The sequence below is a fragment of the Salvia miltiorrhiza genome, chromosome 4 (assembly GCF_028751815.1).
Source record: "Salvia miltiorrhiza cultivar Shanhuang (shh) chromosome 4, IMPLAD_Smil_shh, whole genome shotgun sequence".
NCBI lineage: Eukaryota > Viridiplantae > Streptophyta > Magnoliopsida > Lamiales > Lamiaceae > Salvia > Salvia miltiorrhiza.
The window spans coordinates 10,592,221-10,606,927 of NC_080390.1; the positions used below are offsets into that span (position 1 = coordinate 10,592,221).

At 37.0% G+C, this 14,707-nt stretch overlaps 2 long non-coding RNA genes across 2 annotated transcripts; both read right to left on the reverse strand.

Annotated features, from left to right (window-relative positions):
* Positions 1 to 1,370: 1,370 nt before the first annotated feature.
* On the reverse strand, positions 1,371 to 5,062 carry LOC131022675 (uncharacterized). Its single transcript, XR_009101383.1, has 3 exons — positions 4,475 to 5,062; positions 2,212 to 2,274; positions 1,371 to 1,591 (listed from the first exon to the last, which is right to left on the reverse strand). It is a non-coding gene; the product is annotated as an uncharacterized LOC131022675 (long non-coding RNA).
* Positions 5,063 to 7,343: 2,281 nt separating this feature from the next.
* LOC131022676 (uncharacterized) lies at positions 7,344 to 11,034 on the reverse strand. The gene is made up of 3 exons (XR_009101384.1): positions 10,448 to 11,034; positions 8,185 to 8,247; positions 7,344 to 7,564 (listed from the first exon to the last, which is right to left on the reverse strand). It is a non-coding gene; the product is annotated as an uncharacterized LOC131022676 (long non-coding RNA).
* Positions 11,035 to 14,707: the final 3,673 nt, after the last annotated feature.

Genomic DNA, 14,707 nt, shown 5'->3' on the forward strand with positions numbered 1-14,707 from the left:
TAACAAAATGTTGCACTCCCACCATTGTAAAGAATATCATTCCAATATCCTCAATAATTCACAATAATATTCTTCCACTCCGTCATCTAAAACAACAAAATGAACACAAGCATTGTATTACAATATTGTAATTATTAATAGGAAGTAAAATTTTCAATGATGTAAATTCAATATAGCAATTACTACAAAACTGAAACTACCTAATTTAACAAACATTTATGCGCATTAACATGATAAATTAAAAATATTAAATTAAGTTGCGCTTGCATAAATATAAATCCAACATATATTAGAATTCGTCATAAGTGGCGCTTTAGCAATATAAAGACTACTTCGCGCATAGATTATAGTTCAGCAGTGAACCACTCCCATGAAACACAATTAAATCATAATTTAGATAATTTAATTATGAGACAATAATTGCAACATGCTGAATAGAACTAGCATAAAATAACAATTAATTACTAAAATATACCTGGTTCCGGACAAACTTTCCTTCGTATAACAAACAATTTTTTGTGTTTTTGCTTATTCAACGACAATTTTTTTGTGAGTTCGCAGGTTTGAGAAAAAATTTGTTGTGTTTTTGCTTATTCACCAAACCAATATATGGTCAAATTAACTTAGTATACCCGTGAATTAGTTGTATTTTTTTTAACATGTCAATCACAATAATTCTAGTATAGCTGCTATAGCTATATTTCTTCACGTGAAAGTGAATCAATTGTGTAACCATAGTACATCAAATACAACTTTTTTGCGCATGAAATTCTTCACGTGAAATGCATCAAATGATTCGCATTGCATTAAGTGCATCAATTGATTGTGCTAAAAAGATTAATTTATGACATTGTAATTCAAATTGAAATTGTATGCGCATTGCGCATACTTAAAGAATTGCGCATTGAATTTTAAATTAAAAGAATTGCGCATTGAATTGCTATTACCAAATAGAATATAGTAATGTTAAACAGCCACATGTGGCCACCCACAATTTACCTAAATATAAAATAATTTAATTTATTTAATTTATTTTTAAAATAAAAATAAGATTAAATTATTTTATCATATTCTCTATATTGTAGTTATTTTTTTGCAATTTTTTGGTAACTTTTTTATTTTTATTAAAAAATAAATTAAAAATACAAAATACAAATTTTTTTTAAAAAAATAAGTACAATATAGAGAATTGTCACGACCGACCTTAATTAAGGATAATTAATCCGGGAAAACCATGACTGGGGAAGGGAAATTAAGAAGCGGGTTTAGAAAGGGGTGTATAAAAGAATACTCAAAGAGCTTGAATACGCGTGAAATATTCCTTAAAAAGGAAAAAGGCATAGTTCGCATAAAAATGGTACTCAAAGAACTTGTATACGCGTTATATTCCTTAAAAAGGAAAAAGGCATTTTTAGGGGCTTGGCTAAAACATTATCAGAGTTTGCAACGGAAGGTGTAACTGAAATAATCAGTGTTTACAGCGGAATGCATAACTGAGATACATGTATGAAGACATGTATCCTTTCTGAGCCTACTTTAAGTTCGACAAAAACTCCACTCAGCAACACTTCATCGCCCATCACAGCTCAACCTGCACAAACATAAACATACGTAGGCTAAGTACAAGAGTACTTAGTGGGCAGTTGCCAAGCATATAACATAACATCATTAATAACATAACACAACATCGCATAAGAGGCATAAGTTTCTTTCATATCCTTTGCTCATTAAACATTTCCAAATTCATAAATAGCATAAGGGCATTCTTTAACAATCATAAACAAACATCGTGTCGTGGAGAAGGCCTTCCCCAACGAACACGGGCATCGCGCCGTGAGGGGGAGCCTCCCTCAGCGGTCACGGCATCGTACTATTGAGGGAGGCCTCCCCCAATAGACGCTGTAACACTGGCATACTGGCATCGCGCCGCTAGAGAGGCCTCTCTCAGCGGACACGGGCATCGCGCCGTGAGGAAGGCCCTCCTCAGCGGACACGGCATCGTACTGTTGAGGGAGGCCTCCCCCAACAGACGCAAGCATCAAACATAAGCATAAACTTATCAGCGTAAAGCATTCAAGCGTAAATAAGCGTAATCAAGCGTAAATCATTTAGCGTAAAGCATAATAAAGCATACCACACTTGAAGATCCAATTTGCATTTTAAAGCATAACACATGCATAGCATTTTATTTACGCGTAAGAAATTGCCCACCTGATAGCAAAGTTTTGCTAAGGTACTGTGACTCCTTGAATAGTTCTTACTCTCGTGCTTGACCTTAATCACGAGAATATAAAATAAGACATTGCCTCGAGGAAAATTCTTAATTAATGGGAAAGCGTAATTGTAACTATGCATGAATCTTGTATGCATGAACTAATCTTCTGAGCGATAGTCGGAAATTCTACTATTAATCCTCGTTAATAGATTTAGCTAATTCTCGTCTAGCGTGTTCGAATAAAGTTGTGATCCTTCTTTTCCCATCGGAAAATTCTCATTGTAAAATAAATCCCGCCTTGTATTTGATCAAAATAAAAGAACTAACTCGGCTTCAATCGAGGTGTGACCTTGTAGAAATTATCGGGCTTTTCGATAGAAATATCATTACTAATGTAGCCTCAAATAATTAATAGGCTCAAAAGAGAGTAGCCAATTAATTAAATAAAACAGTGGCTAATGAAATAAACAGTAATGGCTTGCTTTAAATTCTGAAGTCCACAAACAATATTTAATAAACTAGGCGGCTCATTTGTTGAATAAGAATCGGCTCACCCACTAATAAATAATTGGGCTCAAATAAATAAATCATGTAAGGCCCAACTAAATAAAATTTCAGTCCATAATTTAAAATTAGCCCAAGAATAGAATGAATTATTCTGAGCTTAAAATTAAATAAAACTCGGCCCAGCTGATATGGTACAGCAGCCCAAAGAATTAAAAGACAAAGCCCAATTCCTGAAATGAACTCGGCCCAACAATATATGTATAGGATTTGGAAATAGAAGTCCATCAACAACTATATCTCAGCCCAATAGTTAAATAAATCGGCCCAAAACTTTAAAATAATTCGAGCCCAATCAGTAATTAAAGGAAAAAGGCCCAAATAAATAAAAAGACTGGCCCAGTTCGAATTTAACATAGGGAAGCCCAAATCTTGGCTTGCAATACTTAAAATTGTGAGGCCCAAAATAATTAAAATTGGAAGCCCAATTTAAAAAAAACAAGCCCAAAATTCGGCCCACATAAAAGTAGAGGAAAGCCCAAACAATTAAAATTTTAAAGCCCATCTCTCTCTCTTTCTCTCACAAACTATCGGACTCTCTCTCTCTCAAAACAATTCACGCCTTTCTCTCTCTTTTCTCTCTCTCAAGGAGCTGCTCGCCCCTTTTCGAACTCTGCGTTCGATCGGCCCTCCCAAAAATCGGCCGGCTTCTTCTTCCTCAGCCGTTCAGCCATCACTGCTCCAGTCAGCTTCGACCGGCGACGAGTCTTACCCCGGCGTCGGCCTTCTTCCCTGTACTTCTGCTGAATACGCCCAAGGGGAAAAAATAGGCGAGCCCAAATCTTTAATTACCAGGTCGCCGCTGCATCTTCATCGGAATCCGGCGAGCGGTCGCCTCCTGGAAGCAGCGCCGTTCGTCTTCCATCCTCATAAATCCCTCTCTGACGTCGAGCCCTAGATTTCAGAGAAGGGAAAATCGCCACGGTGAAGCGACCGCCGCTCCGGCCCTGGTACCGGTCGGACTTCGTCCCCTCCGGTTCGGTAACGCCGTAGCTGTCATTCCTGGGTCTCAAAGAGGTCGTGTGTGTTCGTCCCTGTCACAGTTATCGCCGTCTAAGTCTCCACCGAACGAGGCAATCGGCCCTCCTCCTTTTAAAAGCTAAGTTCCACTTTCCTCTTCTTCTCTAGTTTCTAGTTGTTAAGGGGAAAGATTCTCAAGCTTCCTGTTCTGAAACTTCAGCCCGCCTCTGCCTTCCTCCATCTCCGGCGAGTCAGACGCCGTCGGCCACCGGTCTCACCTGCTGCCGTTGCTCTGATGCAGACGAGATAATCGAGAGTTCGCCGTTTTTGTTATCGGTGTTCGTCACGGCAGCAGGGGTTCGCCGTTTCCTTGGTTCGTCCGAACCGGCAGCCGGCACTACATCTTAAAGCTAAGTCTTTGTTCTATCTTCCTCTTCTTCTTTGTATAAATCTTTATATAAACAATGGTTTGTGGTTTGAAGTTAAAGGGGTCTGTTCTGTGTTCCTATTTTGATAAAGTTAGAGATTAACTAGGAACTGTGGTTTGCTAATGTTATAAGAATTCTCATCGTCTGACTCATGTGAAGAAATGTAATTACATATGAACTGATTTCTGTGCTTGTGACTTTGCTAAGTCCATAACCTATACTCATTTATACATTCAATATTTCTACTTAATCATGCTTGGTGGATGAATTGCAAATGGAATTCGAATGAAGGGAGCTTAGTATATACCTGTAATTGCTTGTTGTTGGTGGCTGTTTGTTGCTATTGAATTTAATGAGGAGATAGCTGAAATTTTCAGATGCTTATTGACATATGCAGAGGAATCAAGAATGGACTGGTGGAAAAACTTAAACCAAACCTTACCTGTTCGAAGTTTGGCAGCAGTAATTGAATTCTCCTCCCTTTGGTGGTTGAAGGAACTAGTAGTCTTAAAGAATTGAAGATGGTGGGGAGCAAAGAGTGGTGGGAAGTTTGGTGGAGTGGATGGTGCTGTCGTAGGGTGGCTTAAAAAAAAACTCTCTAGGTGGTAAAATTGCTGTAAAGCTATTCTGCACACACCTAGTACACGTTTGGTTTGCCTTCTTGATGAAGTAGGTATGAAATAGGGATGTAGGGAATAATAAGTTGTAAAGTTGTGATGTAATTATTATAAAATCCTCATTCTGTATTTGTAATACTAATTTCGGGTTCCCATATAACGAAGCTTCGTTATAACTCTCTACGAATTACATATTATATAACTCGTTTTATAAGTCGAAAATTAATCACGACTTCAAGTAAATAATAGAAATAATATTTCTATTGCACTTAATAAATAACATGACTTTGCTAAGTCAGTTATAATCTGAAATAATAATTATTGATTGCTCAATAATCCTCATCGCGTTTTTCTCATACGTAAAAAAAAAATATAAAGCTAAAATAATAACTCCGTTCTGATAAAAAAAAATCAGGACCATAAACTGGATTCATTTAAAAAAAATTTGCATTTACTAGTTTTAATCATAAATAAAAGAGCGGGCTACTACATACTACCCCTCTTAACAAAAATTTCGTCCCGAAATTTGCATATCTCTGCTAAAACAATTCGGGGTATTTTTCCTTCATCTTGTCTTCAAGTTCCCACGTAGCTTCTCTTGTTTGCGGTGTCTCCATAAGATTTTCACTGATGTGATTGAGACTGATTTCGTAAGTGTCCACGTATTGCTGGCAAGGGGGTGTGGGTGTTCCCAATTGCTGAACCTCGTTGTCTGTTGGGGCATTGCGTGGAGTAGTGACCTTTTTGGCCACAATTGTAACAACCGTTAGTTCCAGCCCGACAGACACTCCTATGCATCTTACCGCAATTTGGGCAAGGTGAAATTCCTCTCTGACCTTGGTTACCTCCAGTTGGCTCGAGGTTGCCTCGTGCCTTTGTTGAACATACTGTTCAATCCGTTTATTTTCTTGCGACATTGTCTTATTAGTCTGATTGATATTGTCTTCATTGTTGTCCCACTTGCGTTTCCCTTTGAGCGTATGTGAGGCTACTGGTGGATCATTTGGCGTTGAGATCAACGATGGGGCTGACTTGTCCGACGGCATTGCAGCTTCAACGTCAAGTGCCCTGTTCAGAGACTCCGTGTATGAGAGTCCTCCGTGGCTTGCTAGAGCCATCTTAATTTCGTAGCGCAGTCCGGCACAAAATTTCTCTGCCATCTTCTCCTCTGTGTCCACTTGTTGTGGAGCAAACCTCGACAGGTTGCAGAATTCCTTGTCGTATTCAACCACATTTTTCTTTCCTTGCTTCAACTCGTAGAACTCAGCTTCTTTCTTCTTCCTATAGCTTTTCGGAATATATTTATCATATAATCCTGTCTTAAAATCTTCCCAAGTATAACTTGCCCATTGTTCAGGTGTCAAAATTTTTCGACGTGCTTCCCACCAGAAGTCAGCTGATCCTGTTAGCTGGAATGAGACGCAAGATAGGCGCTCCTCATCGGTACAACGTAGAAAGTTGAAAATGCGTTCAATTGCACGCACCCAAATCTCAGCTTCAGCCGGTTCACTCGTTCCGTCAAACGTAGGTGGATTTTGCCTTAAAAAGAGTTCTTCGACTCTCCTAGTTGGGGCGGAGGGAATGGGTTATGTCCTCGAGCATCTTGTGGTTCTTCTGGTACAGCGTTATGGTTTCTGCGATTGTTATTGTTTCTCACAGGGTGTCCTCTCTTAGGCGACATTCTAGTAGCAAAGATGTGCCAATTAGTACACCCTAGCATAATCTAATACAAACCTCAAAAGAATTCTTGTAAATGTCAACTTAATATAACTTGTAAACAAGTCATGACTCCAATGACATCATTGATCATTGATGTAGTAAGCTTTAAGGGTCCTTAGCATCTCAAATCTATGAGTCATAACAATCCTTAAGCATATATTATCACATCATCTAAATTGGATACTTAAGCATAAGTCATGGAGATTTATAGTGGCTATAATATCATCAGCTTAAGAAAATTTTTTTTCTATACGTATCACTTATCTTGCTTCCTTCACTATAGCCACCAAAAGATACAATCTAATTTTTTTCTATGTTTGCTTCTATGTTCTGTCGTAGTGGTGATCTCATATCTTAATAGCTCTATGTTCATAGGGATTCATTCCATAGGCATACTTAATCGCGCTTGCGTAAATCATTTCATTCAATAACAACATAACATAGTTATTAACAGTTACTCACTTTGTTATTACGATAGTTCTCACTTTTTGTAAACATTAACTCAAAACTTGGAATAGCTTACCATTCTGCTTCGTTGAGTGTGATGCGATGAAGTGCTGAGCTTTGTCGATTGAACTCTAGACACTTTAGTGATCCATTCTAAGTTTGGCTTAAATAAACTCTTAGGCTCAGAGCAAACGAACTGCTCTGATACCACTCTGTCACGACCGACCTTAATTAAGGATAATTAATCCGGGAAAACCATGACTGGGGAAGGGAAATTAAGAAGCGGGTTTAGAAAGGGGTGTATAAAAGAATACTCAAAGAGCTTGAATACGCGTGAAATATTCCTTAAAAAGGAAAAAGGCATAGTTCGCATAAAAATGGTACTCAAAGAACTTGTATACGCGTTATATTCCTTAAAAAGGAAAAAGGCATTTTTAGGGGCTTGGCTAAAACATTATCAGAGTTTGCAACGGAAGGTGTAACTGAAATAATCAGTGTTTACAGCGGAATGCATAACTGAGATACATGTATGAAGACATGTATCCTTTCTGAGCCTACTTTAAGTTCGACAAAAACTCCACTCAGCAACACTTCATCGCCCATCACAGCTCAACCTGCACAAACATAAACATACGTAGGCTAAGTACAAGAGTACTTAGTGGGCAGTTGCCAAGCATATAACATAACATCATTAATAACATAACACAACATCGCATAAGAGGCATAAGTTTCTTTCATATCCTTTGCTCATTAAACATTTCCAAATTCATAAATAGCATAAGGGCATTCTTTAACAATCATAAACAAACATCGTGTCGTGGAGAAGGCCTTCCCCAACGAACACGGGCATCGCGCCGTGAGGGGGAGCCTCCCTCAGCGGTCACGGCATCGTACTATTGAGGGAGGCCTCCCCCAATAGACGTTGTAACACTGGCATACTGGCATCGCGCCGCTAGAGAGGCCTCTCTCAGCGGACACGGGCATCGCGCCGTGAGGAAGGCCCTCCTCAGCGGACACGGCATCGTACTGTTGAGGGAGGCCTCCCCCAACAGACGCAAGCATCAAACATAAGCATAAACTTATCAGCGTAAAGCATTCAAGCGTAAATAAGCGTAATCAAGCGTAAATCATTTAGCGTAAAGCATAATAAAGCATACCACACTTGAAGATCCAATTTGCATTTTAAAGCATAACACATGCATAGCATTTTATTTACGCGTAAGAAATTGCCCACCTGATAGCAAAGTTTTGCTAAGGTACTGTGACTCCTTGAATAGTTCTTACTCTCGTGCTTGACCTTAATCACGAGAATATAAAATAAGACATTGCCTCGAGGAAAATTCTTAATTAATGGGAAAGCGTAATTGTAACTATGCATGAATCTTGTATGCATGAACTAATCTTCTGAGCGATAGTCGGAAATTCTACTATTAATCCTCGTTAATAGATTTAGCTAATTCTCGTCTAGCGTGTTCGAATAAAGTTGTGATCCTTCTTTTCCCATCGGAAAATTCTCATTGTAAAATAAATCCCGCCTTGTATTTGATCAAAATAAAAGAACTAACTCGGCTTCAATCGAGGTGTGACCTTGTAGAAATTATCGGGCTTTTCGATAGAAATATCATTACTAATGTAGCCTCAAATAATTAATAGGCTCAAAAGAGAGTAGCCAATTAATTAAATAAAACAGTGGCTAATGAAATAAACAGTAATGGCTTGCTTTAAATTCTGAAGTCCACAAACAATATTTAATAAACTAGGCGGCTCATTTGTTGAATAAGAATCGGCTCACCCACTAATAAATAATTGGGCTCAAATAAATAAATCATGTAAGGCCCAACTAAATAAAATTTCAGTCCATAATTTAAAATTAGCCCAAGAATAGAATGAATTATTCTGAGCTTAAAATTAAATAAAACTCGGCCCAGCTGATATGGTACAGCAGCCCAAAGAATTAAAAGACAAAGCCCAATTCCTGAAATGAACTCGGCCCAACAATATATGTATAGGATTTGGAAATAGAAGTCCATCAACAACTATATCTCAGCCCAATAGTTAAATAAATCGGCCCAAAACTTTAAAATAATTCGAGCCCAATCAGTAATTAAAGGAAAAAGGCCCAAATAAATAAAAAGACTGGCCCAGTTCGAATTTAACATAGGGAAGCCCAAATCTTGGCTTGCAATACTTAAAATTGTGAGGCCCAAAATAATTAAAATTGGAAGCCCAATTTAAAAAAAACAAGCCCAAAATTCGGCCCACATAAAAGTAGAGGAAAGCCCAAACAATTAAAATTTTAAAGCCCATCTCTCTCTCTTTCTCTCACAAACTATCGGACTCTCTCTCTCTCAAAACAATTCACGCCTTTCTCTCTCTTTTCTCTCTCTCAAGGAGCTGCTCGCCCCTTTTCGAACTCTGCGTTCGATCGGCCCTCCCAAAAATCGGCCGGCTTCTTCTTCCTCAGCCGTTCAGCCATCACTGCTCCAGTCAGCTTCGACCGGCGACGAGTCTTACCCCGGCGTCGGCCTTCTTCCCTGTACTTCTGCTGAATACGCCCAAGGGGAAAAAATAGGCGAGCCCAAGTCTTTAATTACCAGGTCGCCGCTGCATCTTCATCGGAATCCGGCGAGCGGTCGCCTCCTGGAAGCAGCGCCGTTCGTCTTCCATCCTCATAAATCCCTCTCTGACGTCGAGCCCTAGATTTCAGAGAAGGGAAAATCGCCACGGTGAAGCGACCGCCGCTCCGGCCCTGGTACCGGTCGGACTTCGTCCCCTCCGGTTCGGTAACGCCGTAGCTGTCATTCCTGGGTCTCAAAGAGGTCGTGTGTGTTCGTCCCTGTCACAGTTATCGCCGTCTAAGTCTCCACCGAACGAGGCAATCGGCCCTCCTCCTTTTAAAAGCTAAGTTCCACTTTCCTCTTCTTCTCTAGTTTCTAGTTGTTAAGGGGAAAGATTCTCAAGCTTCCTGTTCTGAAACTTCAGCCCGCCTCTGCCTTCCTCCATCTCCGGCGAGTCAGACGCCGTCGGCCACCGGTCTCACCTGCTGCCGTTGCTCTGATGCAGACGAGATAATCGAGAGTTCGCCGTTTTTGTTATCGGTGTTCGTCACGGCAGCAGGGGTTCGCCGTTTCCTTGGTTCGTCCGAACCGGCAGCCGGCACTACATCTTAAAGCTAAGTCTTTGTTCTATCTTCCTCTTCTTCTTTGTATAAATCTTTATATAAACAATGGTTTGTGGTTTGAAGTTAAAGGGGTCTGTTCTGTGTTCCTATTTTGATAAAGTTAGAGATTAACTAGGAACTGTGGTTTGCTAATGTTATAAGAATTCTCATCGTCTGACTCATGTGAAGAAATGTAATTACATATGAACTGATTTCTGTGCTTGTGACTTTGCTAAGTCCATAACCTATACTCATTTATACATTCAATATTTCTACTTAATCATGCTTGGTGGATGAATTGCAAATGGAATTCGAATGAAGGGAGCTTAGTATATACCTGTAATTGCTTGTTGTTGGTGGCTGTTTGTTGCTATTGAATTTAATGAGGAGATAGCTGAAATTTTCAGATGCTTATTGACATATGCAGAGGAATCAAGAATGGACTGGTGGAAAAACTTAAACCAAACCTTACCTGTTCGAAGTTTGGCAGCAGTAATTGAATTCTCCTCCCTTTGGTGGTTGAAGGAACTAGTAGTCTTAAAGAATTGAAGATGGTGGGGAGCAAAGAGTGGTGGGAAGTTTGGTGGAGTGGATGGTGCTGTCGTAGGGTGGCTTAAAAAAAAACTCTCTAGGTGGTAAAATTGCTGTAAAGCTATTCTGCACACACCTAGTACACGTTTGGTTTGCCTTCTTGATGAAGTAGGTATGAAATAGGGATGTAGGGAATAATAAGTTGTAAAGTTGTGATGTAATTATTATAAAATCCTCATTCTGTATTTGTAATACTAATTTCGGGTTCCCATATAACGAAGCTTCGTTATAACTCTCTACGAATTACATATTATATAACTCGTTTTATAAGTCGAAAATTAATCACGACTTCAAGTAAATAATAGAAATAATATTTCTATTGCACTTAATAAATAACATGACTTTGCTAAGTCAGTTATAATCTGAAATAATAATTATTGATTGCTCAATAATCCTCATCGCGTTTTTCTCATACGTAAAAAAAAATATAAAGCTAAAATAATAACTCCGTTCTGATAAAAAAAAATCAGGACCATAAACTGGATTCATTTAAAAAAAATTTGCATTTACTAGTTTTAATCATAAATAAAAGAGCGGGCTACTACAAGAATACTCCCTCCGTCCCGGCTTTTGGTATCCAGTTGAGAACGGCACGGATTTTAATAAAGTGATTGATGTGTTGTGAGTGGAATAAGGGTCCCACATTTTATGTGAGAGTTAAAGTAATTAAAGTGGAGTAAGGATCTCACCTACTTTTACCAAAAATAGAAATGGATACTAAAATATGGGACGGCCAAAAAAGGAAAATTGGATACTAAAAGCTGGGACGGATGGAGTATAATAAAATAACTAAATCCTATTTTTATTTTAAAAAAATGAATTAAATAAATCAATATTTTTCTTATTATAGTAGTTTGTGGGTGCCCACAATGTGGCTGCATAGATTTATTGAATACAATAATTTCTGATTACAAGTGCGCATTGAACTAAATACAATTACCAAAGTAAATTATTATGATTACAATTACCAAATACAATTATTATGATTACAATAATTTAACTTTAACATACAGTTGAATTAAATCCAATGCGCATTGAATTTAAAATTACATGAATAATTTATGATTACAAGAAACAAACAAAAATGCGGAAAAGATTACTTTATGAATAGCAAGTGGGCAAAATTAAAATTATGAGTACAATACTAATTTATTTCTTTCACACAAAAAAAAAATCAAAATTGCCCAAATATACTACAGATGCGCATATTCCATTTTCTACGCAAAATGAGTATCTTTCATCACATTTCTTGCGCATACAAACAACAAAATGCGGCAAATCTAACTATGTGCGCAAACACTAATTTTGTGCATAGTTAATGCGCATATAATACATCTATGCGGCAAATTGGGTTGTCAAATAAGGGAGCATTACACGAAATTCCAAATTACATTTCAGGCACCCAATCATTGTCGTCAGTGTGCAGTACAAACACAGCTTTTTCCTGCCAAGAAAATATTAAAAAAATAGAATGGATATGGAGTGTAGCAATTCGAAAAAGTGCATATTTCAAAAATCCACTCTTGGAAAGGTGGGTAGTTTAGAATTCCCTTCTGAAATTGGATTAATTATTCAACTTTTTTCTTTTTAGTGCGTGTTTCATATCCAGAGTGAGAGTATTTTCTAATCATATTAAAGCACAAGTGTCAAGTGCACAACTAAACAAAGTAAAGATATAAAATAATACTCCCTCCGACCACAATTTAAAGCCATACTTGCTCTTAATTTTTTGTCCACAAATTAAAGCTCTATTCTGCTTTTTGTACTTTTTTACTTTTCTTCTTTTCCTATATTTACTATCCTTTACCACTAATAGACCTACCTTAAAACACCTTTATCATTTTTATATTCTATATTTACTACACTTTATCACTAGTGGACCCACTCACAACACCTTTATCACTTTAGTCAACTACTTTATCACTTTAGTCAACTACCCTTATATTTCATCCACATCACATTTTTCAGCTTTCTTAATCTCCGTGCCCACACCAAAGTGAAGCTTTAAATTGTGGACGGATGGAGTAACAAAATAATAGTCCACCCGACCACAAAAAATAGTCTCTTTTTGCCACTTTGGGATGTTCACAAAAATTAGTCTATTTCCACTTTTGGAAACTATCTATCAAATCGCGGGCGCTATTCTCCACTAACAATACAATTAATTATAATTATAAACACTACTTTTTAAATAGGAACATTTTTCCATTCACAATACAATAATTATTTTTATTAAAACTCGGTCGTCCCTTATTAAGACTATTTTTTGTGGACGGGGGGAGTATAAGAATTTAGAAAGAAAAGATCGCACCAGTAATCTTTATATGAATATGATGAACTTAGTATGTCCATGATCAATACATACTACCTAAATATAAAATTAGAATTTCATTAATTAAATTTTTTAATGATAATTAATAAAAAATAAAAAAAAATTGAAAGCTATAAAATATAAAGTAAAGTTTTTAAAGAAATTACCTTGCTTTTATCTCTAGAATTGAAAATCACCGAAAAGAAAAGAGAAATTTTAGAAAATAAAAGAGTGACGTCTATATTGCTTGCTTGGGAGAGAGTCGTGGTTTGTGTTGCTTAATGCTTACATATATTGATTGTTATTGTGTTAGCTAGAAATCGCATTTCAGTTTAAGACATAGGCGTGTATTGTGCGGAGGGGTTTTTCAGCAAATTGAAGAATGCGGAAGGGCTTAGTTGCAAAAGCTTCTTTTAATGTTTTTTTTTAATCGTGGCCGTCGATTTGACCTAAGGGTCGAGGTTTAAAACTCAGAGGGAGTCTGTTATAACGGCCATCGTCTTCTTCATTGAGCTAAAGCCCAATTCAGTTTCTGCAGAGTGAAATCAAGAGAAGAGTTTGTGAGAGTTCTTTGTTTTCTGAGTTGGTAGGAAGATTGAGTGCACATATATTCTCTGATTTCCTTGTATTTAAAGTTCGATTGTGAATAAAAGTGATCCGATCTCTTTGTCTCGTGGATGTAGATAAATTTGCCGAACCACGTTAAATCTTGTGTTGCTTATTGTTTCTTGTGTTGATTCGCCGGTAATCTTAACATTGATATATCAAGCTAATGTTATGAGAGAATAGTTGGGCTTCAACCAAAAAGAGATCGTTGGCGAATCCAGGGGCTGGGGGGCTCCCAATTTTTCAGTGGTTTTTTTTTTTCTTTCTAAAATTTATTTTATTTATATTTATATATATGTGTATATAAATAAGAAACATAGAAAAAATGTAATACATTATTTTAATAACTATAATATCCATGTTAATTGCTTAATATTTTATATGGATTTGTTAAATTTATGTCATTTTTATCCTATTTTCCTTTTCTTAGTTAATTTTTGATGTTGAATTTGAGTCAATTCTCAAGTTAAAGTAAAAATACGAACTATTAACAATGAAAATTAGTTTCATTGTTTAGAAGATGAAACATTTTTTTTAAATGCATAAAAATATGTCTTTATATGTTTTCAATGTATTTATTGTTGAATTAATTGAATTGCGAACAACTATTTATTATATTAAGTGACTTAAAAAGATGCATGAAAATGAACTGTACGAAATGCTCAAAAAAATTTGCTCCGGAGGCTCCTGCCCCGAATTCCCTGTGAAAATATTTTCAAACACCGTAGTTCAAAATGTTCAACCCCGCTAATGTTAAATCCTGAATCCACCCCTAACTGAGATCCATGAATCTCGATAACTATTGTAACAAAGAACTATAGAATCAACCAAATAAAACTATGTTCATTAATCACATAGTAAAAGAAAATCACTATAAGACGAAAATGACCTACAAATTATTGAGTTTTCACAATTCATCATTGGCTCTCCTATTCTTAGTTTTATTAGACAAATTTCAACAAACTTGTTTTCAGTTAGTGTACATTATTCAAATATAATTTGAAAAAAACACGGTAAGTATCGCCTAAAACAAACCACACAAGCGAGGCTCGAACAGATTTGTCTTCCATTAGCCATTCTACGAGTATA